Source organism: Pseudophryne corroboree, chromosome 4 (genome assembly GCF_028390025.1).
Source record: "Pseudophryne corroboree isolate aPseCor3 chromosome 4, aPseCor3.hap2, whole genome shotgun sequence".
Lineage (NCBI taxonomy): Eukaryota > Metazoa > Chordata > Amphibia > Anura > Myobatrachidae > Pseudophryne > Pseudophryne corroboree.
In genome coordinates this window covers 467,502,192-467,527,900 of record NC_086447.1, presented here as the reverse complement: position 1 = coordinate 467,527,900, position 25,709 = coordinate 467,502,192, and positions in this window count along the sequence as shown.

Below are 25,709 nucleotides of genomic sequence, written 5' to 3'. Positions count from 1 at the left end.
GTATGCTACATGTATAAATCCTATTTCTGCCAATTTATTCAGAGAGTTTAACTGTATTATGGGCCTAATTCAGGTTGGATTGCAAAATTTGTGAATTGCAATCTGGGCGATTATCGAACGACTGCACATGTGCAGCGTTCGCATTGCGCACGCGCTAGCAAAAACAGCTACAGAAAATACATACACATTGTGATTTGAGTGACAGGAAGCCCAAGTTTCTGGGCGGAACCCCGACGTTTTCTGGGTGTGTCTGAAAAAATGCAGGCGTGCTCAGGCATTTTTAAGGAGGGCCTCTGACGTCAGTGATGACAACTTCCAGCCTTATGTTTAGCAAAAATTGAGGACGACCTTGTCTGGCTCAGATAGGAAAACTCTTCGATGTTCCGGTAATTGCGTATGACATTGCAATGCATTCACAATTTATACGATGGCCGTTTTCGCTCTATTTCTGGGTGGCAACTATTTGATCGCAGAAACTGTAATCCTTACTGAATTAGGCTCTATATTTGCCAATTTACAATTAGCAGGGAAAGCACTGGAAACTTGCCATTTTAGCAAAAATGGTGGCTATAACATCCTAGTTTGAGCTTCTACGAATGTTTTATTTTATTTGAATACAAAGATCTTTTAAAGATAAATGTTTGACTCTTATTTTTTTATGGAATTAATTAATATGCTTTAATAAGAAACACTAAAATTAGACTATTGCACCTTAGTTCTATAAGATTAATGTTCTATAATATTCTGCTCCTTATTTATGTATTACTATTATTGCTGTTAGTTCCTGTTATCTTCCTTCCTATATTGAGCTGTTGCTTCCCTGTTATTATTAATCTCTTTCCCTTACAGACTAGTTTCCACGATTAACATCTCCTCAGTCCAGTGGCGGATTTAAAAGAGGGGGAAGGGGGGGTGAGCCATCGCCCCCCGTACACCTGCCCCGCACATTTGACAGTCCTCCTGCGCCATGATCGTCTCCGTCAGCTTGCGTTTCAACTGCCGGAAGTGCCGCAATCGCTCCCTCTCCGTCATATTCCACAAGCTGGAAGTGGAAGTGACGTTGTGTGTTCCATTACCGGTAAATGGAACGCACAACGTCACTTCCACTTCCAGCTTATGGAACATGACGGGGAGGGAGCATTCACGGCACTTCTGCCAGTTGAAACGCAAGCTGACGGAGACAATTGCGGTAAAGCACCGCTTATGGACACTGAGCCAGTGCGACCACCACCTGTAGCACCACAGTGGGACCCCCGCCGCCAGGAACCAGATGCCCCTGGAGAGCACCATCTTCGGACACCGAGTGCCCCACAAAAGGAGTCAGATGTGCCCATTATGCCATGTTCTTTCCTTCAGAACCCCTGATCTCTCACTCTCTGACCCCTGTCTGTCTCGCCATTGATCTCTCTTTCTCTGACCCCTGTCTCTCTCTCTGTCTGACCCCTGATCTCTCTCTCTGACCCCTGTCTGTCTCTTCACTGATCTCTCTCTCTTTCTCTGTCTCTCTCTGACTATTGATCTATCTTTCTCTTTCCCTGACCCCTGTCTGTCTCCACACTGATCCCTCTCTCTTTCTCTCTCTCTCTCTCTCTCTATCTCTCTCTCTCTCACTGACCCATGTCTCTCTCTCACTGGGATGAGAAGTGGGAAGAGTAATGAGTGGAGGGGGAGGAGTCAGGATTCATTCATAACCCCCCCCCCCCCCCTCTAAGAAAAGTCTGGATTCGCCACTGCCTCAGTCCCTATTAACTGGATGCACTACTGTATGTTTACTAATTTATTCCCATCTCATGGTATCTGTCTGGTCCGCAGCCACTGCTAAACTATTATTTATTGTATGGCTAAACACAAAGATTACAGATTAGTCGCATAGCTGGATTGCAGTGGAGGTAGAAGTCCCAACCTAACAACGGTCACTTTATCAAGATAAACCAATCTACAAGATTTGGAAGCATAAGAAAAGTGAAAAAAAACATAGACTGTCAGTTCTGCTTCTGCCAAATCAACTGAGAGGAGTAATATTCAATCAGAACTATAGACATCTTGAACAGTGTTTGCTAATAGGTACAATGCAATTAATTACTGTTTAACCAGCCAGTCTTTTAACTCTTTTTTTCTTTTTGTCAGTGGCTAACTGAGATAGTAAATAAAGCTATGCATATCAGTCTTTTGCTGTGCATAGGTTTTCTCTCTTTATATGTCTGTCAATAGCCTACTGTCTGCCATATACTGTATTAATGGGCAGATCCAAGAAAATTATAGATTCCTTACTTACTGTATTTCATGAGCTAATTTTAAATTCAGTTTATTCTCATTCAATTTGTTTATAAACCCTTTTGTCAGTCTCTTCCCACCTCACAGGTCATTAGAACATCACCTTTAAATCTGAACCCTAAAGTGACATAGTTGGTGTACAATTCATTGGTTTCATTAATCTGTGATATCAGATGAGCACGATTATCCTATTTGGCAACTAATCTGTCAATTCAGTGTGAAATCATTAAGTATAGTGAATAATATAACAAGCCTAATCAATAATAATTAAGAGAGTTTACAGATTACAGACAGTGTATATTTACTATGAGCTAGTCAGTGCTAAATAAAAATAAAAAGATTTAAACGTTTGATGATCAAATCGGCCAATCATAGTATTGAAAATAATTATCCAGTATCATACATGAGGTCTCTAATTCCCATTGGCTAACATTTCTTTTAGTGGATTTTAAAGATCATAATTTACACTACAAGATATGTTTTATATGTTCTGGGGTTTTCTACATATCGGTTCACCTGGAAAAAGTTTCAGGTGAAATGCAAAATGGACCTTTGTTGGTTTGGGTTCTCCACTTCCAGAATAGGCTAGCTGTGTGAGTAAGTCTAGTTTTGGTGTACCATAGCCACACAACCAATAAATAATTAATATTTTTGCGACAGGTCAATTAGATGCCATGACATATAAGAACAAGTTAGTAAATATAACATGTCCTTTTATTTAGGAATTAGGAGACCCAGCATAGATCATTAAAATGGGAACTAGAGTCAGTGTTTAATAAAAACATGGCGAGATAATTCGAATTAATGAAATAGGTATATTAATCTTTAAATACAGAGAAGAATGGATGATTATTTAACTCAGATTAGTTAGGAAGAAACAGAAAAAAATAAATTCACGAAACTCATGTAATAAAAATGTACACTATACCTTTTGCTACCATGTGGATAGCTACCCAATAATTAGCTACAGTATGTGCCTTCACCCAAACATTGGTAGGTATGTGTAACAATGGGTCTACTTGGGAAAACCCATTGGATAAAGGTTTGTTTATGTACTCTGTAAGCATTGTTTACAAGTCTTTAGCATATCATATACATATAGAAGTTACCACTTACTCCTCACCTCCTGTGGAATGCCACTTCATCCCCTCCACATTAAATATATTTGGCGTAGACAATAAATATACATCAAAATCAAGTTCTTACAAATGAGTCCTAGATTTTATTGAGAAGCAATATTGACCTCCTCTTCCTTTATAAAACTCAGGTCAATTAATCACCTTATAAAACAAACACAATTATATACTAAATAGACATGAACCCATCTTCCTTCTCTCTTCCTTATCTAACTATTGTCAACACTGAAACTCCAGTGCATCCTGCACCCATTGGGATTTTACATTATATTTCACATTCTTTCCAATACACAAGCATTACAAAGGAGTCCCAGTGCTGTTTCTTATTAATACAATCTACTATTAACAAAACAATCTCCACAGTAACATGACATTAAGTTGTTACAGAGTAATTTCCTTATAATATTGGCTTCTGTGACCTGAGCCTAATTAACATCTCTACACTGTAGCCTTGGCCTACAGTGTAGTTAGCATTTGAATAACCAAGCTCACATGGCCTCATCACTGATACAAGGAAAAGTGTATACTCCGCGCTATATGTACACTGTAACAAGTTTAAACTATAGTGTGCAGTCTGTCCAGTTAAGGACAAGTGTCCTGTTCTGTTTATTCCTTCAAATTTCTTCTCATCACTGATACAGCTAGCCTACATGCTGTGAAAGACACACCCACAGGTTGAATATACCTGAACACTTGAAATCAGAGCCCACTCTCCCAAAACCACTGAGGCAGATGTACAGTAGCTGCACACAGCTAAAAAGCCTCCAGAAGCATGGATTGCTCATCACCAGGACCGATCTCCTTACTAAGGCTAAGTATTGTAAACACATGGCTTAATGGCATAGAATAGTTAAATATGTGTTTGTGGTAAAGTAGTTGTGAAACGATTGGCATAGAATAGTTAATTTGTAAATACATTTGACTTTAAGGTTAATGGTACTTGTGCAATCATGTGATTGTTGTGTATTTGTGATAATACTCTGTGAGGTCTGTGGTGGTAGTTGGAACATTAGACAATTTGTAGAATAGCATCTCTGGTATACATTTGTGGATGGTGATTTATAACAGATTGTAGTGGTTTTGTATGGTGCATCTTGCTGAAGTATAGAAGTCAACACATACTTCCTTTTGTTACTGTAATCATGTGCTTGCAGCAATGGCATGCTGATACTTGTGGTTACTTGGTGATCTGGTCTTGTGATGGCTCATATGGACAGCATGAGATATGTGGTGATGATATTGGAAGGCTGGAATTAGTTGGTTTTAGGCCTGAAAAGTTAGCAGAATGTGGTACAGACCGGGATTGGCATATAATTACAGGCTACATTATATAGCATAGCCAGCATACAATATGCACAGGTTATTGAGATACTGTGTTGGCTTGGAATTGTGAAATGTAATTAGATGGCTTGGAATTGTAAAATCAGCACATATGCATATATTGAAGCTTATACATTTTGGAATATAGTGGAGTCTTATGGCTTCTGCTATGTGACTATGGCCTAGCAAAGAATGCCATGTGTGTGAACTTACAAACTTAAAATGGCTGCTGGCGTTCCCTTTTGAACCATATGTTATAGATTTTGGAATCATGGGAGTTTTCCCAAAATTGAGTCTAGCTTCTGTCCCATGCGGTCTGTGGACAATGCAGTCACATGCTGCCCTCCCCCCCCCCCCCCCCCCCACACACACACACACAAACACACACATACATAAAACAAAACCAATCCCCTAAGGTATTTCTTTAAGATATGTATCTTTCCAATATATACCAATAAATCTAGGATTTAGCCGAGTGCTTTGAGAGATATCTCCCCAGTAATTAATAAATATACACACACACATACATACATCTCTCACACTTCTTTCATCCTGTTTCTTTCTTATATAGTTTGAATCTGTGAAACTATTATGTGGTGACTTGCATTGTATTTGACCAATACTGTTTAATGATAAAAGTGATTTCTATGAGTAGCAATTGTTTGTTGAAATACATTCTTACGTTTTACATTCTATATGACTGGTGTGCATTCTTCCATGAACAGAATATTCCTAATGATTTAAAGATATATATGTCTAGATGCAACCTCTGTGGGTTTGTTAATAAAAGGTACACAATTAGTGATGAATTATTATAAGTCACTAAGGGGTTAAAATTAGAGATGAGCGGGTTCGGTTTCTCTGAATCCGAACCCGCCCGAACTTCATGGTTTTTTCACGGGTCCGAGCAGACTCGGATCCTCCTGCCTTGCTCGGTTAACCCGAGCGCGCCCGAACGTCATCATGACGCTGTCGGATTCTCGCGAGACTCGGATTCTATATAAGGAGCCGCGCGTCGCCGCCATTTTCACACGTGCATTGAGATTGATAGTGAGAGGACGTGGCTGGCGTCCTCTCCATTTAGATTATAAGAGAGAGAGATTTACTGGAGCTTAGGACTAGGAGGAGTACTGTAGAAGTGTAGAGAGTGCAGAGAGTTTACTAGTGAGTGACCACCAGACAGTGCAGTTTATTTAATATATCCGTTCTCTGCCTGAAAAAAGCGATACACACAGTGACTCAGTCACATACCATATCTGTGTGCACTGCTCAGGCTCAGCCCAGTGTGCTGCATCATCTATATATATTATATATCTGTCTGACTGCTCAGCTCACACAGCTTATAATTGTGGGGGAGACTGGGGAGCACTGCAGTGCCAGTTATAGGTTATAGCAGGAGCCAGGAGTACATAATATTATATAGTGAGTGACCACCAGACAGTGCAGTTTATTTAATATATCCGTTCTCTGCCTGAAAAAAGCGATACACACAGTGACTCAGTCACATACCATATCTGTGTGCACTGCTCAGGCTCAGCCCAGTGTGCTGCATCATCTATATATATTATATATCTGTCTGACTGCTCAGCTCACACAGCTTATAATTGTGGGGGAGACTGGGGAGCACTGCAGTGCCAGTTATAGGTTATAGCAGGAGCCAGGAGTACATAATATTATATTAAAATTAAACAGTGCACACTTTTGCTGCAGGAGTGCCACTGCCAGTGTGACTGACCAGTGACCTGACCACACTGACCACCAGTATAGTTAGTAGTATACTTATATTGTGATTGCCTGAAAAAGTTAAACACTCGTCGTGTGACTTCACTTGTGTGTTGTTGTTTTTTTTATTCTATAAAAATAAAACTCATTCTGCTGACAGACAGTGTCCAGCTGGTCCGTCATTATATAATATATAATATATACCTGTCCGGCTGCAGTAGTGATATATATATATTTTTTATATCATTTATCATCCAGTCGCAGCAGACACAGTACGGTAGTTCACGGCTGTGGCTACCTCTGTGTCTGCACTCGGCAGGCAGTCCGTCCATAATTGTATACCACCTAACCGTGGTTTTTTTTTCTTCTTTATACATACATACTACTACGACATCTCTTTATCAACCAGTCTATATTAGCAGCAGACACAGTACAGTACGGTAGTTCACGGCTGTGGCTACCTCTGTGTCTGCACTCGGCAGGCAGTCCGTCCATAATTGTATACCACCTAACCTTTTTCTTTGCATCATGTGCTGATTGGGGAGGGTTTTTTGGAAGGGACATCCTGCGTGACACTGCAGTGCCACTCCTAAATGGGCCCGGTGTTTGTGTCGGCCACTAGGGTTGCTAATCTTACTCACACAGTCAGCTACCTCATTGCGCCTCTTTTTTTCTTTGCGTCATGTGCTGTTTGGGGAGGGTTTTTTGGAAGGGACATCCTGCGTGACACTGCAGTGCCACTCCTAGATGGGCCCGGTGTTTGTGTCGGCCACTAGGGTCGCTAATCTTACTCACACAGCTACCTCATTGCGCCTCTTTTTTTCTTTGCGTCATGTGCTGTTTGGGGAGGGTTTTTTGGAAGGGACATCCTGCGTGACACTGCAGTGCCACTCCTAGATGGGCCCTGTGTTTGTGTCGGCCACTAGGGTCGCTAATCTTACTCACACAGCTACCTCATTGCGCCTCTTTTTTTCTTTGCGTCATGTGCTGTTTGGGGAGGGTTTTTTGGAAGGGCCATCCTGCGTGACACTGCAGTGCCACTCCTAGATGGGCCCGGTGTTTGTGTCGGCCACTAGGGTCGCTAATCTTACTCACACAGCTACCTCATTGCGCCTCTTTTTTTCTTTGCGTCATGTGCTGTTTGGGGAGGGTTTTTTGGAAGGGACATCCTGCGTGACACTGCAGTGCCACTCCTAGATGGGCCCGGTGTTTGTGTCGGCCACTAGGGTCGCTTATCTTACTCACACAGCGACCTCGGTGCAAATTTTAGGACTAAAAATAATATTGTGAGGTGTGAGGTATTCAGAATAGACTGAAAATGAGTGTAAATTATGGTTTTTGAGGTTAATAATACTTTGGGATCAAAATGACCCCCAAATTCTATGATTTAAGCTGTTTTTTAGTGTTTTTTGAAAAAAACACCCGAATCCAAAACACACCCGAATCCGACAAAAAAAATTCGGTGAGGTTTTGCCAAAACGCGTTCGAACCCAAAACACGGCCGCGGAACCGAACCCAAAACCAAAACACAAAACCCGAAAAATTTCAGGCGCTCATCTCTTGTTAAAATTATACATTTGCTTCAAAGATATGAAATATAGTTATATAATACAAGCAATAGAATCAGACAGAGAAAAGGATGGGAATAGAGAAGGAAAATATATACCCCTTATCATTACCCCTTATCATAAGTATACCTTATAATAACTACCTCTAAATTCCATATATATTTAGAACCTCATCTGTGCAGAGATTGTTAAGCTTTTACCAAAGTTTATATGTATATACTGTACATGGTCAAGCCACATTATTATGACCACCTACATTTGATGTCAGCAGCACGTAGCCAGTGTTGGACTGGCCCACAGGAGTACAAGGGAAAACCCCGGTGGGAGCAAAATAATTTATATAACAAGTATATAAAATTCGGGCGCATTAATGAGTGGTTTTTCTAAGCAGCTGTAACACTAAGAGAAAGTCACTCTCCTTAAAACAAGAAGGAACAACAATATAAAAAGATACAGTGCTAAAACAATATCACTATAATCAGTTATTTAATTATTGTGCAATAACACTAAAAACATAAACAATAATATATATAAAAAAAAGTATACATGAATACTTTGATAAATCAATCAGTTGACTATACACCAGTTGCTGGGCTTATAGTGGACTCCACAGAAATAACTCCATTTGAGTGCAATAGTCCATAGTATGAACTGGGACAATATTGGTTACATCCGAAAAGCCAAGACAGTTAGTAAGACACTTTTACGATCCTGTGTTCCAATGCAGGGATCCAAGTTGGGGGTCTTCTGTATATCAATGTTGAAACGGATGGATTCTGGTTCACAGTTGGCAAAAGGATGGCAATTAAGGCTGTCCTGTAGGCTGTGTTCCAGATTGAAGAATCCTATTGGATATTGACCCGTGCAGCATCAATAGACAATGATGAATGGATCCTGGTTCACAATGTGCAAGTTGGTTCGGTCATTCTGGAAATTTTTTCTAACAATGCAAGTGCCAGTGGTGAAGTCCAACAATCTGTAGTATTGATCCCTAACACGTTTCGCTGCTCCTGGCAGCTTTATCAAAGGTAATTTGTTGTTCAACTGATCCCCTTTTTATAAGGGAAATGTCATGAATTAACCTCCATTGATCATCAATTATAAATGAATTATCTTTGTACACACAAATTTATAAATAATTTTGATATAGAAACAGCAGTTAAATTCATATAATTCATTAAATAATAAATACATAATAAAATTCATAATAGAATTAGTAAAAACCCCAAGTGAAGAGAAAAGCCAGCTGTTGTTTTCCTGCATTGGTTCCGGTCACGTGATCAGAATTCCAACCTCTACATGGGCATGTTCGAAGGCCAACTAGTGTGGGGGGGCGGGTTCGTGCCCTGGTCTTCTATAGCCATTACATTGACAATTTGTTTTTTATTTGGGATGGAGATCTTAACACAGCTTTGAATTTTGTTTCTTTTCTTTTACACACACCTATCATTCTGAGATTACCTTTCTGACTGTGACCCTCAATGCAACAGGTTAACATATTCAAACATCCAATCACATTAAGGAAATAGGGAGTGGAGCGTATTTACATTATAGAAGTGCTCACTACATGCCATGGAAAACAAACATTCCAAAAGGACAATTCATGTGAATTAAACGCAATTGTTCTTCTGATGCTCTGTTCAAGGAACAAGCAATGGTCATGTGGGAAACCTTTGAAGCTAGAGGTTACCCAGAATCACTGCTTAGGAAGGTGTTTGAGGAGGTTTCAGCAATGGATCGAGCTAAGCTATTGCGCACTAAATCTAAATGGGAATCAACTACTACTGATAAAGATATGTCCTTTATCTCTACATATAATAATCAATCGGGAAAAATTAAACGTACAATAAAAAAAAATTATAATGTACTTAGATATGATACGATACTTAGAGATTGTATTCCTCCTGACCCCAAATTTATTTTTAAGAAAAACAAATCATTGAAAACCATTCTGGCCCCCAGTTTTATGAATCCTCCAATAAAACGGGAAACAACTAAAACAATATCATGGCTATCACCAAAACAAAAAGTTTTTTTTTAAATGTACCGCTTGTCAACATACAGTGAATAAAACATTGACATTGCCCCTGACTCTTGTGGATAGAGAGTACACTATTACCAGTTTCATTATAAATTGATGATCAAATGAGGTTAATTCATGACATAATTTCCCCTATAAAAAGGGGATCAGTTGAACAACACATTACCTTTGAAAAGCTGCCAGGAGCAGCGAAACGCATTAGGGATCAATACTCCAGATTGTTGGACTTCTCCACTGGCACTTGCATTGTCAGAAAAAATTTCCAGGATGACCAAACCAACTTGCACATTGTGAACAAGGATCCATTCTTCATTGTATATTGATGCTGCACGGGTCAATATCCAATAGGATTCTTCAATATGGAACACAGCCTACTGGACAGCCTTAATTGCCATCCTTTTGCCAACTGTGAACCAGAATCCATCCGTTTCAACATTGATATACAGAAGACCCCCAACTTGGATCCCTGCATTGGAACACAGGATCGGTAAAGTGTCTTACTAACTGTCTTGGCTTTTCGGACGTAACCAATATTGTCCCAATTCATACTATGGACTATTGCACTCAAATGGAGTTATTTCTGTGGAGTTCACTATAAGCCCAGCAACTGGTGTATAGTCAACTGATTGATTTATCGAAGTATTCATGTATACTTTTTTTATATGTATTATTGTTTATGTTTTTAGTGTTATTACACAATACATAAATATTTTTAGTGATATTGCTTTAGTTCTGTATCTTTCTATATTGTTGAAAACCCCGGTGGGCCCCACTGCCTGGGCCCCCCTCCTCCTCCTCTAGGGAGCAGGTTTCAGACTGTGCACTTGAATTGTACATTATACATATGTTTTCTACAGAGCAGTTTAGCAAGGCGCCCAGCCCATGCACTCTATAGTCTAATTGTTAGGCAAACCAATGTGGTGGCTGGCCACAACCCCTCTGGAGACTGGCCACACCCCTAAACATGGGCCCCTACCACTACATCCCCCCGGTGGGCCCTTCATTTCTCAGTCCGACACTGCACGTAGCCCATGAAGTACGTCACGTGTTGTGCGTTGGCTTGGTGGGTATATAAGGTGTGCGATAGGCCTTCTGAACACATCATTTGTTGCTGTCATGGGTAAAAGGGGTGATTTATCCGAGTTGCAAAAAGGGATGATTATCGGCTTTCGGGCCAAGGGTGGCAGTATTTCTGAAACAGCGCAGTTTGTGAATTGTTAGCATTCTGCTGTGGTGAAAGTGTATCGTGACTGGACAAATGTGAACATTGCGAATAACCGATGTGTAACCTGCGGAGCACCACGTGCCACTGATGTGAGAGGTGATGCACCGCAGTCAGCATTCCTCCAGATACCTGTGCCATCTACCAGCACCTTATTAAGTCACTCCCAGCTCATCTAGCTGCAGACGGTGGCAACTGTATTAGCTGGTGGTCATAATAATGTGACTCGACCGTGTATATGCATACATATTATTTGAAACATTGGCTGTATTTACGGTAATTCAACCGGAGCTCTAGAATTGAAGGCGGTAGGTAGGAAAATTAACTTTAAAGCAAATGCCTTAGACCAGGGGTAGCCAAGCCTGGTCCTTGAGAGCTACCAGCAGTTCACGTTTTCCAGGTCTCCTCACAGAATCACAAGTGAAGTAATTAGGTCCAACTGTGTATCTTTTAAAATGTGACAGTTAGTAATGACTACACCTGTGCACCTGCCAGGTGAGCTGGAAAACGTGAACTATTGGTAGCTTTTGAGGACCAGGGTTGGCTACCACTGCCTTATACTTAAAGCTCCGGTCAGTATATGTGGGTTAAAGTCCTATAGCATTCCTTTCTGTCACTCATATAAGCTATGAGACAACTAAGGGGGTTAGTCAGATCTGATCGCTGCTGTGCATTTAGCGGGCGATCAGATCTGAACTGCCCATGCGTCTGAGCCACAATGCGCAGGCGTGTTGAATGGCTACAGTGGGCATTGGTGGTCAGTGACAGGATGGTGCAAAGGATCCATTTGCACGGGTGTTCGCAAGGTGATTGACAGGAAGAGGCCGTTTGTGGGTGGCAACTGACCGTTTTTAGGAAGTGTCCGGAAAACACAGGTGTGTCCAAGCGTATTCAGGAAGGGTGTCTAACGTCAGCTCCAGCCCCTATCAGCAGGATTCAATCACACTGGAAGAGTAAGTCCCGGGCTGTGCAGAGACTGCACAAGCAGCTCTATTACACATGCGATCGCACACTTGCACAGCTAAAATACACTCTGACTGTAGGCGGCGACTATCTGATCACAAGGCAGCAAGAAACGCAGCCCAGCGAACAGCTATGAATTAGGCCCTAGGTGTCCAGGTAGAGACTCAAGTAGTTGTACTTAATATAAATCAATTTTGTATACTAGTGGAGAGTGGGTGAATGTACCGTTTCTCTTCTCCTACTGACTCTCCCTCAGAGTGAGATGTTACTGAGCCTTTGGTTAGATACTGTACACAGAATTGCAGGTAATGCTTTTTTTAGCCACTAGATGAAGCTGGGATATGTTGTATTAAACCTGTATATCCTACAACCAGTGTATTAGAGTATCACACTAACCCAAATGTATACTCCAATGTCTGCTCTCCTATAACACTTGAGCTGCCTGTGTTGCAGAGGCGTTTTAACAGAGGAGGGAGCCCGTGTTCAAATGGGCAATCTCCTCTTCACCGCGTTGTATCACCGCGTTGTAGACTCAGGTTTTGTGCCAGAGTCTACTGCACATGTGCAGGTCTCCGGAAACATGGCACCCACCATGTTCCAGAGACTAAAACCCTACTGCACATGGTGGCCATTTTGCCAGCGATTTTGTTTTTACCGTGACTGCAGCTCCAATGCAGGTCTCTGGAAAGGTAAGTAAAAAACATGGGTGCAGTGTGGGTCCCCCTGGACCCAGGAGTCCGTGCGTATCGCACACATTGCACCCATTAAAGAAATGCCAATGATGTGGTATATATGCTACAGTGCAGATAAATATATACATAGGGGCAGATGTATTAACCTGGAGAAGGCATAAGGAAGTGATAAACCAGTGATATTGTGCAAGGTGATAAAGGTACCAGCCAATCAGCTCCATTATGTAAATTAACAGTTAGGATCTGATTGGCTGGTGCGTTATCACCTTACACATATCACTGGTTTATCACTTCCTTATGCCTTCTCCAGGTTAATACATCTGCCCCAAAGTTCCTTGTGGCTATTATGAGACCTAGGGGTAAATGTATGAATGGTCATTATGGGGGAGAAGCAGTATCAGCGCACATTATGTGCACCGATACCGCTTCACCCCCATGTATTACTGCGGCGGTGCGGGCCCAGTGACAGGATAGCATGCCGATATGAGGTCATCATCGCTGACAGCTGTAGGTGGAGATGCCCTATCTCTACAGCAGGGACAGAGCTGTCCCTGGCTGTGGCGGGTGCCGGCTCCAGAGTGTGCAGGAGATCTCGCGAGAGTAGCAAGATCCCATGCATGCTCAGTGGAGCCGGCCAGGAAGGAGACATAGCACATTAGCACTAAGCTGATGCGCTGCGTGCTCACGGGGCATTGCCGGAAGTGGGAGTTTTCTTACATCTTGTCAATGTCCTTCATGTTGCAAGTGTTATAGCGGCACGATACGTGCTATTAAAATACATTTACCCCCTAGTTTTTCTGCTGCATTTACCATATGGTGTGCAGTGTGATTTAACTATCCTCGCCAACTGATGGAGCTTTCCTGTCATTGACTGCTTTGACCATGCCCCCTTTCATGTCAAATCTCCTCATTGTTTCTGTTGTCATTTCTACTGCTACTGCACTGTATTACTCCCATAACAGTCTCACTAACCATGCCTGACCGTGCTGTAGCTGCAGTGTTTCTCCTGTGATTTAAGAGAGTGCGTGTCTGCCTGTAGTGTATGCTGTGCATTACAGGCCCCTCCTAGAGCCTTAACCATTAGCCAGATCTGTAACTAATGGCCACTCCCCCAACTCCTCCCTCAAACATCTCTATGGCCAGTGGATGCTCTTCCTGCCATTCAGGAGAACTGCCACTGCCTGCGGTAAAACTGCCAGGCTAGTCCCTGCTCTGTGCTGCTCTTAGGCAGCCCTGCCCTGGCTGCACTATTCCACAGCTCCTGGCACTGCCGATATATTGACAGCTCAGCTACAGTGTTGTCGGTTGCGCAGGCATGGGAGGGTGTTAGCGCAGCATGGTGGCTCTACACTCTGGCCAGCCAACACTGCTTGCTGCCCTCTCCAGCCCCACCCCCCTGTGCCTGGCTACCTGTTCACAGCTCTGATGTTTACAGCTCCGGCAAGCCAGGCACAGGGGGTGAGCAGTAAAGGGAAAGATCTCCAGACTGGCTGTCAACCGCAGCAAGTTTCCCTGCCAGCCATAATGCATTCATATGGGCTGCAGCCGATGCAGTCCATAGAAGCCAGTGTTCATGCACTCATAATGTGGGTTTTTTCTTCTCTCTTGACACTGTCTACAAGTTGTGCGAGCTCCGAGCAGAACAGCGGGAGGTGCCGGCAGCCCCCCTGAAGGCGGAAGGTAGGAGCCACCACTGGCAGTATTTATTACTTCTTTATGACATATGCAATATAGAAGGTTATGATAATAAACACATAAAATTAATATACAGCAGTGCTCTCTGTTGAATATCATTTTGTGTAAATGAATGAAAGACTATGTAAATTGTTTTGCAATATGAATTCAGAAGTATAACATATGTGAAGATTATTTTCCATCCCTTTTGTTGTTCATAATAATTGTTCTTTTCTCCCACATTACCTACCAATATTTTCAAATATTTAATTTTTATTTTAAACATCTATTGTAAATCAGCCTAAAATCAAATTTTAGGAATCGATATAAAGCATATGATTCAATATAGCCAAATTGTCCCAGGAGGAGGGGATAACAGCAAAAGGATAACCTTTTCTTTTTGTATTATTTACATATATCGTGGATTACAGATAACCATTTCCTTTTTTTATTATTATTATTATATATCATGGATTACAAGAGAATTTTTTCTTAATCTTACAATTTCCCATGGGTTTAAAAGAAGGTTTCATTTGGATTGCATTTTCCTATTGAAAAGAAGATTTCTTTGGGTTTAAGGAATAAGATTTTTCTGTGATTTACAAGTCGAAAATTATATTTTGACATTTATATTTTTAAAGTGAGTTTAGGTTTAGGCTGTGGTGGGAGGGTTGGGCTGCAGGGAAAGGGGGTTAGATTTAGGCTGCAGAGGTGGTGTAGGTTTAGGCATCCCCGGGCAGGGTCAGACTGCAAGGGGGTAGGTTTAAGTTGCGGGAAGGGGAAGGGTTAGGTTGCAGGGGGGAGGGCTAGGTTTAGGCTGAAGGAAAGGAGGGTTAGGGGGCATTGGGGGTATGTGAGTATACTTACCTGTCACATGTAGGGATTCTCACCATCGGGATGCCACGGTTGGTATTCTGACCACCGGCATATCAAACCCAACCCTTTATATCAACACAGCTTGATTTAACAATGTTGTAACTTTATTTAAATTACATAATTTTAATATTTTAGCATATTTGCATTGGGGCTTAATGACACCCTACCATTACTCCAGGGTTACTGAGATGGTCAAGTTGCCTCTCCAGGGGCCCCAACATTACTCAAGCACTGACTACCCAGGAGGATTCCAAGCACTTTTCAATTTCAGGCTGGAATTCAGAGGGACTAATATTACAAGGAGTCCAGTATGGTAAATGTCCGGACACATATATTTCATTTTATTAAAAATTTATTAATTAGCATTTACTTTAACAGACTTGTCACTGTACCTTAGGTACACAGACGGAACCCTCTTTCCCCCCCACCGCCGCCCCCTCCACCTTCTAACCACAACTATTATTTTAGAACTGCAGAAGCTCCTATGTGTATGCAGCTGATGCAGATACAACATTATATTGAATAAAATACAATTTGATAACTACATGGTTATTAGTCCGAATATTACTATACCAAGCATTTATTTGTAATTATTGTCTATTTGGCGCACCTGTACTCCTGCATTCTCCTATATTGATACTGAAGTTTGACGTACTTCTGCAACAGGTTGCAGCCTAAGGACAATCAAAATACTCGTACACACGAGCGCTGGATACCCCTCCTTTCAAATTAATTAGCATAATGTATTACAAACCAGTTGCCAATATATCAAAGTAACAAAATACACTTTACACTTTACATTTTAAAAATGTTATCAACAATGTTCAATATTTCATTATGGAGGCAAATTAATCTGAAAAATATAAAATACAGATGCTTAAATTTTCAGAGAAAAACAATAGTCTTTAAAATCACTGTGTTCACAACCTATACCATAGTTGGGTTCCATTTATCAAGCAATATTTGTGTCTTGCCACAAATATTATGCATCACCTGGATGTATGAAGGAGGAACCGCAGCAGATATCTTCATTACCTGGAGCGATCCCTCTATTCCTGTCGGTACCTGTATCCTCCATAGATTTCCATGGATGATGCCATGCTGCCAGATTTACCAATATCTAGAATGTAAAGCATTCCCGATACTGGCTCCTGCACCATCTCCAGATAGCGGTAGCGCTATAGGGCAACAGATCCGGGATGGTGGTCACGGTGACCATGCATACACAGAAGCCCTGACACCACACTCAGCACATCGCAGGGACGGGGTACTTTCGGAGCCCCTGCCTGTGCCAGGTGATACATTCACCCGAAGCTATCGCATTCTGCAATGCGATCTTCAATGCTAATATCGTGCCCAGAATACATTGCAAATACGATCATTGATAAATGGGGCCATAAGTTATCAGGTATGAACCAGCATGTATTGTTCCTTTGTCTAGGATAGTTCAACAGTGTATGCTCCTTATTTCTATCCTCTGTGATGCCACTCCAGGTTTTCTCAGTTAGAGGCAGATCTCACCGTTAAGCAGACATCTCCACTTCAGGGAAGTTGGTAGGAGTCCTGTGCACTTTCTGCACTGTGGGAGATTTTCAGTGTTGCTGCCTCTTTATACCAAGTTGCATGTCTGCAGGGATGTGGCGAGTTTGGCTCCAGTGGAGCGCAAGTTCCGGGCGTGAAAAAAGTTAGAGGGTGCAGATGAGGCGCACACTGACTCGGACTCAGAGACTAGGTAGGGAACAGGGCAGACCAGAGGTGACAGCAGAAGACACTGACATCCAGCATATGCCGGAGCTCTGCCCACCCTCTTTATATGTCTCATTGTCTGCTTGTAACTGTGAAGCCAGGGTACTTCTGTCCTGCAACACCACTCTCTGCCCCCACTGCTGCAGCACCTCTTTATGCCCTGGCTGCTGCAGCACCTCTCTTCCCCAGATGCTATAGCACCTCTTTCTGCCCGACTGCTGCACCACCTCTCACTCTGCCCTGGATGCTGCAGTACCACTTTCTGCCTTTGCTGCTGCAGACATCTCTCTGCCTTAGCTGTTGCAGCACCCATCTCTGCCCTGGATGCTACAGCACCTCCCTATGCCCCAGCTGCTGCTGCTGCAGCAGCACCTCTCTCTGCATTAGAAGCTGCAACATAATATGCATAAATGGCTCTACTGTGGTGTAGCATGTATAAGTGGCTCTACTGTGGTGTAATGTGTATAAGTGGCTCTACTGTGTGGTGTAACGTGTATAAGGGGCTCTACTGTGGCATAATGTGTATAAATAGCTCATCTGTGGTGTAATGTGTATAAGCATCTCAACTTGTGGTGTAACGTGATCAACAGTCTCCATTGTATGGTGTAACATGAAAAACAGTCTCTACTGTGTGGTGTACCGTGATCAACAGTCTCTACTGTGTGGTGTAAAGTGATTAATGGATACTACTGTGCAGTGTAATGTGAATTTGTACTATATTCTGTGGACACACCCCTTCCCCATGAAGCCACGACCCTATATATTTGTTGCATGCCTGGGGTACACACTGTACCAGTTCTTAACTTGGGGGGGGGGGGTGTGCCCAGAGCAAATGTTCGCCCTGAGCACTACAAGGTCTAGAACTGGCCCTGTCTCCAATTTAGAATTTTTTTTATATTTTTTCTTTTTAAAAATGCCACCACATGTTGGTCAGGCTTCCAATTCAGTACAGGAGAGGGGGCGCCGAAACATACCCTTGCTCCAGGCACCATGGCATCTAGCTACACCTCTGCATGTCTGTACAGCTTCCAGGGACATACACAGCAGATCCTCTAACACTTTTCAATCCTACTCAAGAGATCTTTATCAAAGAGTCATACGTGTAGGAATGGATGGAAGTTGACCATAAATGTAACAAGACTTTAAAAGGGCATTCAACAGGCATGATACAAGAAACTAAAGTGGATGAGGTTGGAGAAGAAATGAAATCAGAAGGAGGATTCTGCAAATTAGAGTTTAAAATGTAATAAGTAATGGCAAGACTGAGATAAGAGTGAAGGGGCATGGAAATCGTGGGGATGGAATGAGGTTGTCAGCTGGAGTGGAAGTGCAGTCATTGATGGATATGGTGGTGGGGGTTACACTGCATTTTGTTTGGGACAGACTATAGCTTGTTACATGCTTATTATTATGCATCTATTCTCAAGCTTTTGTTAAAAAAAAACCTCCAGAAAATTCTGCATTTGCCTCTGTTTGCAGGAGACAGTAGTTGAGATCTTTTTATATGAGGTGAACATTTTAAACTGGATTTTGTAAGGAATGGAGGGCTAGAAATTGGGAGAAATGGATGAGAATGAGACCTGTATGAAAATCAGAAGCAGACGAGAGATTTGATGGTGTCATTGGTGAGGAAAGGCTTACCATGGCAAAGTGTTGAAGGTAGAAGTGTTAGGTTTGAGAGAGACACGATGTTACTAGTAAAGAAGAGGGTGGAGTAAACTGTGAGGGGAGGGGGGGGAGTGGTGCCACCCACCACACAGCCACACACACACACCAAGTGATGCTGCAGACAGCACAGCAGTGCAGTTACGTCCAGAGGGATGAACCACATACGGTCAGGTTGAGTCAGCTAACCTGACAATCCAAGGCACCCAGTCTGCTGGTGCAGGAAGAGGAGTGGATGCCAAAAATGATGTCCAGGTGGGTGGACATGGCAATTGCAGAGATTCCCAGCTATTGCTCTGCTGCTCAGAAGGCATAGTGCCCTTTACAAATATGTCCGCCACTAGGGCTAGCCGGATCTTCTAAGCATGTGCACTGGAAATGTTGGTTATTGAAGATTAAAGCATTCGAAGACTGAGTGGATTGCATTGTAGAGTCTGCAGACTGTTAGAACTTGAAGAGGGGAGGAGCCTCTGTCACTATATAGTACCACTTAGTGGCTGGACCAAATGGGCAATCTATTCAAATTCTAACTTGTTTGAAAACTCTTCGATAAATACAACTTCTTACTTTATAAGGTGAAAAGTATTTGGACATATAGTTTCAGGGTGCAGATGATATAAACTGGATTATGGACTTTGTTGCTGTTGGAGTAATGTAATGTGAATAAGGGGCACTACTGTGTGGTGTCATTTGAATAGGGGGTACTATTGTGTGGTCACGCCCTTTCACAACAAGACCACTAGATACACCCCTGAGTTGGACACATAAGTAATGAGATAAGGGGATAGGTTAAAGAAGCAGATGTCTTTTGGGTGTCATCAGTGTTGAAGTGGCACTGAAGACAAAAGGAGTTAATTAATTTAATGAGGGACACAGCACAGTATTACAAGAGCCAGAGGCGGAACTAACGCCAGTGCAACCAGTGCGTTGCACTGGGGCCCGCGTCAAACTGACTCATTACATGCCGCTGTGTGCTGCGGGCAATCGCTGCCCACAGCACACAGCCGCCCGCAGGACACAGGAGAGGAGCGCAGCGCAGCGGTCACGGGGGTAACGAGAAGGAGGGAGGTGGAGGAGGGAGCCGTAGCAGCGCTTTGTTACTGAATGAGGCGTTGCTGCTGCTGTCCCTCTGCTTCACTATAGGCTGTCTTCCGCCGCTGTGAAGCGCATCCCAGCATTCACAGCGGCGGAGAACATCCTATAGTGAAGCAGAGGGACAGCAGCAGCAGCGCCTCCACCAATAACACAGCGCTGCTGCGGCTCCCTCCTCCACCTCCCTCCTCCTCCTTCTCTCCTGCTCGGGAATCGTGATCCATCTCTGCCAGAAGCTGCACCGAGGAGCCTGAGCCAGCGGAGAGGGTAAGTATAATTCTTTCTTTCTTTCTTTCTCTTCATGTGCAAAAAGGGGGACCGTTGCCGTGATGTGTAAAAAGGGGGAATCTGCCTGCCGCAATGTGTAAAAAAGGGGGAATCTGCCTGCCACAATGTGTAAAAAGGGGGAATCTGCCTGATGTTATGTGTAAAAAGGGGGAATCTGCCTGCCGCAATGTGTAAAAAGGGGGAATCTGCCTGCCGCGATGTGTAAAAAGGGGGAATCTGCCTGACGCGATGTGTAAAAAGGGGGAATCTGCCTGCCGTAATGTGTAAAAAGGGGGACGCTGTCTGCCATAATGTGTAACAAGGGCACGCTGTCTGCCATAATGTGTAAAAAGGGGACGCTGTCTGCCGTTATGTGTAAAAAGGGCACGCTGTCTGCCGTTATGTGTAAAAAGTGTACGATGTCTGCCGCTATGTGTAACAAGGGCACGCTGTCTGCCGTTATGTGTAAAAAGGGGACGCTGTCTGCCGTTATGTGTAAAAAGGGGACGATGTCTGCCGTTATGTGTAAAAATGGGACGCTGTCTGCCGTTATGTGTAAAGAGTGCACGCTGTCTGCCGCTCTGTGTAAAAAGGGCACACTGTCTGCCGTTATGTGTAAAAATGGGGATGCTGTCTGCCGTAATGTGTAAAAAGGGGACGCTGTCTGCCGTAATGTGTAAAAAGAGGAATCTGTCCGCCGTAAGGTGTAAAAGGGTCTCTACCTGGTGTAGTGGTGCTACTGTGTGGCATAATTTGAATAATGGAGACTACTGTGCACCGTTTTATGAATTGGTATTATTTTGTGACCACACCCTTTCCCCATGAAGCCACGCCACTATTTATTTTGCGCGCGCCTACGGCGCGCACTGCCCCTGTTTTGCATGCAGGGGTGGGGCTCCGATGCCGTTTCTTGCACACTGTGCTAAAATTTCTAGTTACGGCACTGTTGCTAGGTATTCATTTCTCTGGTTCTGAGCAGGTCCCCCTCACCAGATCCTCTCCAGGGGTGAGGGGGTGGACTTGGATGGGATGGGGGGGGCCAAAGCATTTTGTCGCACCTGGGCCCACCGCTCGCTAGTTCCGCCACTGAGAAGAGCAGATGGCTGAAGATCAAAGAAGGAGTTTAAGTAAAGTTATGAAGTAAATCAGAAAACAAGTGCCAATATAATAAAAGGTGTATAGACTAATAGGAGAGGATGGTCACTGGAGTCCAAAGCAGCAAATAGGTCCACAAGAAGGAGAAGAGGAAAAAATACATTGATCTTATCCTCAAAGTTTGGAGCAGTGACCCATATGCTTGGCAAACAAAGGATCATTGGTGACTTTAATTAGGGCAGACTCTGTAGAGAGAAAGAACCAGAATCCAGATATAGAGACAGTCAAGAAAGGAATGAGGGGAAAGGAAGCATGTGAGGTGATAGACAAACAATTCAAGTAATTTGAACTTGGAGTAGAGAAATACTACAATATCTGGAGAGAAGGTTTTTTAAGAAAGAAGAGAAAATGGTTTAAAAGATGAAAGGAAGTTACCAGAGTAGAGAAACTATTTTCATATGTTGGTTAGGAACAGTCAGGGATTAAGAGCCTAATTCAGAGTTGATCGCAGCAGCAAATTTGTTAGCAGTTGGGCAAAACCATGTGCACTGCAGGGGGGGGGCAGATATAACATGTGCAGAGAGAGTTAGATTTGGGTGGGATGTGTTCAAACTGAAATCTAAATTGCAGTGTAAAAATAAAGCAGCCATTATTTACCCTGCACAGAAACAAAAGGGTGTAGTATGGTATGCCGGCGGTCGGGCTCCCGGCGACCAGCATACCGGCGCCGGGAGCCCGACCGCCGGCATACTGACAGTGTGGCGAGCGCAAATGAGCCCCTTGCGGGTATAGTGAAGCATGACCTAGTTAGAGCAAGTGGAGAGGAATAAGAATTGTTTGTGACTGAGAGATTAGTTTTCACTTGTGTTGATCAGTGAGTGAGGTTGATGCAGTTATCAGAACTCAGGGGTGTATCTAGGGGTCTGAGCGCCCCTGGCAAAGTAAGGAACTGGCGCTCCCCCCCACCCAGAGACACAGAGGGGGGAGTTACAGGTAGGCTGAGGTCAGGGACATTGAGGGAGAATTACAGGGAGGGTGCAGGTACAGTGGCAAATGCAGGATTTCTAGAGGGGGGTTTCCAAATACAGTACACAATCTTCCACTCTGCGGAACGTTGGAGCAATTGTGGGAGTCTGGGGGAGCGGTAGAAGATCCTAGTAAAGACCATGGACATTAATGTATACTGTATGGAATACAGTATTACTATTTAACACTATAGATGGTCTATAGTATAGGCTGTATCACACATTTAAATAATATAAATAAGTGGTCAGGAAAAAGATTAAACATACCATAATAAATAAATACACAAACATCATAGAACCAGTCCTGCACTTTTTAAGCACACATTCTCCCATCTCATTGTAAGTCTCCTGTCTTTTCTTCCTGGTAGCCACTCTCTTGTCCAGTGTACTGATTGAGGATTCACATAGCAATCTTGGTAGAAGAAGATGCTACCACTGGGCATGTGCAGCAACTCTGCTCTGTCTCTTAAACTGCATTATGTGGTGGTAGCTCTAGTTATCGTATTATATACCATTGCTATTGTTTTCATAATTTGAGCCACTTGCCAAGAGGAGGAGGGTTTCCGCGCAACCGGAAACCCCCCTGCGTTTGCCTATGTGGTAGGGACAATGAGGTGGAGGGCTTACAGGGAGGCTGAGGTCAGGTACACTGAGGGGCAATTACAGGGAAGATGTGGGCAGGGACACTGAGGGGGAATTACATGAGTGTGTGGGCAGGGACACTGAGGGGGAATTACAGGGAGGGTATGGGCAGGGACACTGAGGTTGAATTATGGGAGGGTGTGGGCAGGGACACTGAGGGGGGAGTCACAGGGAGGCTGAGGTCAGGGACACTGAGGGGGAATTACAGAGAGGATTCAGGTAGTGAAAATAAGAGGGATGGGTAACAGGGGGGCTGAGGTCAAGGACACTGAGGGGCAATTACAGGGAGGGTGCGGGAAGGGACACCGTGAGGGAATTACAGGAGTGTGTGGGCAGGGACACTGAGGGGGGAGTCACAGGGAGGCTGAGGTTAGGAACACTGAGGGAGAATTACAGGGAGGGGTGCAGGCAGGGACACTGAGGAGGAATTACGGGGAGGCTGCAGGCAGGGAGACTGAGGCGGAATTACGAGGCGTGTGCAGGCAGGGACACTGAGGGGGAATTACGGTTAGGGTGCGGGAAGGGACACTGAGTGGGAATTACGGGGAGGGTGTGGGCAGGGACACTGAGGTGGAATTATGGTTAGGGTGTGGGTAGGGATACTGCGAGGGAATTACGGGGATGGTGCGGGAAGGGACACTGAGAGGGAATTACAGGAGTGTGCGGGCAGGGACACTGAGGGGGTAGTTACAGGGAGGCTGGGGTTAGGAACACTGAGGGAGAATTACAGGGAGGGATGCAGGCAGGGACACTGAGGGGGAATTACGGTTAGGGTGCGGGTAGGGACACTGAGAGGGAATTACGGGGAGGGTGCGGGCAGGGATACTGAGGGGGAATTATGGGAAAAGTGTGGGCAGGATCACTGAGAGGGAATTACAGGAGTGTATGGGCAGGGTCACTGAGGTGGCAGTTACAGTGATGGTGCGGGCAGGGACACTGAGTGGGAATTGCAGGAGTGTATGGCCAGGGTCACTGAGGGGGCAGTTACAGGGCTGGTGCGGGCAGGGACACTGAGGGGGAATTACAAGGAGGGTGCGGACGGGGACACCGAGGGGATATATGATTATGCACACATACATACAGTTAAAAAGCCCTCTCTAGGTGTGGTGGCACTACATGTCCCAGCAAATCCAGTTGATAAGGTGTGCTGGGACTTGTAGTCTCAACACAGCTGGACAGGCAGTCACTGGCCTAGATACCTCTCCATACAGAGCTCTTTGTAACCTGTGATCCAGACTGCCAGGATAGACCATGCAGTGCAGCTACGGTACCGTAGAGAATGTGCTGCACTGCTGACTGGTGCTGATTGTAGGGGCTGGTGTCTGGTGACAGACCACGTGGGACCAATGAGAAGGGAAGCGGATGAGGAAGAAGAGGTGTCTCACCCCCTCTCCATACCTGGAAGTGCCCCGCTCCCCGCAGGGCCGTCTTTTCGTATGGGCTCAATGGGCTCTTGCCTAAGGTCCTCAGGAGTATAAGGGCCCCAGGCTGATAGCAGAGGGTTCCCTCTTTCCAGGGGTGTCAGATTTTTGAAAATCGGCCTTGGGGAACCGGAGATATCCGACTTGAAAGTAGTGGTCCCCATCCAAGCCTGTTAATTGCTCTTCCTAGCCAGATATCTCAGGTCCTGTCTGACTTAGAGTTTTTCTGAGGGTATAATCCTAAAGCTGTGACTCTCCCCTTTTGGTGGACACTGACAGCTTGTCTCTACTATGCCCAGAACCAGAGATATCAGCCTTCAAGTAGCTGGTCCCTGCTCCAGCTCCACACGCCTAATATGCAGTTTTAGATTTTCTTTGGTGAATTGCTCTGGCTCCTGAACTCTGATCCACAAGTCCCCAGAACCTCTTGAAAGGTGGGACTCTCTAGTTTTTTATCCCATTCAAAGTTAAGAAATATATTTTCAGGAACTTGAGATATCTGCAGTCAAGCAAGCTGACCTCCCACCGGAAAATGATAAATATTAAGCCCACTCCACTATCCACCCCTCCCCTACGTATTAAACACCCCCTACCACACTGGAAGTCACGTACCAGGGCTTCTTCATTAAGCCCAATGCCCTCTTCTACAGATTAGCCCCATCTGTGCAGTTAAGGAGTAATTAGCAGAAATGACTGCTCCAGGTCCTACATGCTGAGCGGAAGATAGAACACCCCCTACTGCTCGCGGGACATCAAACCTGCCGCTGATAGCACCCCCCAACCCTACCGCTGGAGGATGGGTATGGGACCCAGTGCATTGCTGTGCCCAGGGGCCTACACTGCTGTTAAGATGGCCCTGGCTCCCCGGCTATATTCACCATCATTGTAACTGTAGTCACAGAGAATGTCAGAGTGCAATACGCTTCTGAGAGTCCGGCAGTGGATGAGCACAGCTAAGGGATGTACTCAGTGAGAACTACTATGTAATTCTACCCCCTGCCGCTGGCGGCCCCCCTTCACAAACACACACACACACCCCTCCCCCCCCCCCCCCCCTCCCCCCTTGGCCGGCTCCCCTTGCAAGTGCCATCCTGGCCAATAGGAAGATACACCCCTGTCAGAACTGTTTCTGTGTGCATATAAGCCAGGAGGTGTAGTATTGAGAGAACTATAGTACAAAAGGGAAGAAGTAGAGAGGAAAAATTGGGTAGTGGCAGGTGCATAGCTATAGTAGTGTAGTTGGAGATGTTGAAGAGTGTGTATTACGT